General features: G+C 50.6%; 1 pseudogene; it reads right to left on the bottom strand.

Annotated features, from left to right (window-relative positions):
* The window catches only part of LOC102877164, a 44,450-nt pseudogene extending 43,650 nt beyond the window's left edge, over nt 1-800 (bottom strand).
* Nucleotides 801-1,087: the final 287 nt, after the last annotated feature.

The following is a 1,087-nucleotide window of genomic DNA, read 5'->3' as shown; positions in this document are numbered from 1 at the left end:
CAGCCTGGTTCCCACAGCGGTAACAGTAATTTTGTACACTGAAAATGGTAACCACATTCCGATCATGACACCAATTATATCCCTCCATTACAAGTTGGTGAGCACGAGAAACCAGTGTGAGACCATTGGCATGGTTGAATGTTTCTGAAATGTCTTGTCCAAATGTGTAGCCTGCACCACGTGGAGAAATACCCCATCCACCATAGCTGGTCACACATTGGGCCCTCATGAGGAACTTCCTGTAAACGATCCAGGGCTCTTATATGGTCCAGTGTATCTATAGATGGAGAGAGGCCACCATGGAGGCAGAATATCTGACCATCTACTAAAGCTGTAAGAGGAAGATAATCAAATAGATCTGTAAAATATTTCCAAACATTGACATTTCCATATTTTCGAAGACATTCATCATAAAAGCCATATACTTGGGTAATTTGTCGACTTTCATGGTTTCCTCTTAATATTGTAATGCGCTCAGGATAACGCAACTTTAAGGACACAAGAAGAGTCACAGTCTCCACTGAGTAATAACCTCTGTCTACGTAGTCACCCATGAAGAGGTAATTTGTGTCTGGTGATTTTCCACCAATTCTAAAGAGTTCCATAAGATCGTGGAATTGACCATGAACATCTCCACAAACGGTGACAGGACAGCGAACCTCTTGCACATTTGATTCTTTTGTTAAAATTTCCTTAGCCTTTTCACACAAAGTCTGCACTTGGTTCTCGTTAAGCTGTTTACACTCATTCAACTGCTTGACCCACTGGTCCAGCTCCTTTGTGAACACCTTGTCGTCCATGGCGGCCGGATCCCCATCCCAGCGCTGCCCGTCCCCCTCCCCGCACCCACCCACCCCCGCCCCAGGTGCGGCTCCCCTCTCCCACCGCTGCCTCAGCTGCCAGCTCCAGGCAGGAGAGGCCAGAGACAGGCAGGGCGGCATGGATCACGAGCCCCGCCCAAGCCCAGGCGGCAGCTCCGGGCACACAGCCTGGGGGAGACCCCTGTGTGCCTGCCCGCCTGCCCGCGCTCCCCTGGAGGCGCTGAAAGGTGTAGGGAGGTAAAGGAGAGGGCAGCGCAGCGCCTCCG

The sequence above is a fragment of the Elephantulus edwardii genome, unplaced genomic scaffold (genome assembly GCF_000299155.1).
Source record: "Elephantulus edwardii isolate Elephantulus edwardi_28Jun2011 unplaced genomic scaffold, EleEdw1.0 scaffold00119, whole genome shotgun sequence".
Classification (NCBI taxonomy): domain Eukaryota; kingdom Metazoa; phylum Chordata; class Mammalia; order Macroscelidea; family Macroscelididae; genus Elephantulus; species Elephantulus edwardii.
The sequence above is the reverse complement of the archived record's forward strand: the minus strand, read 5'-3'. Positions and strand labels throughout refer to the sequence as shown.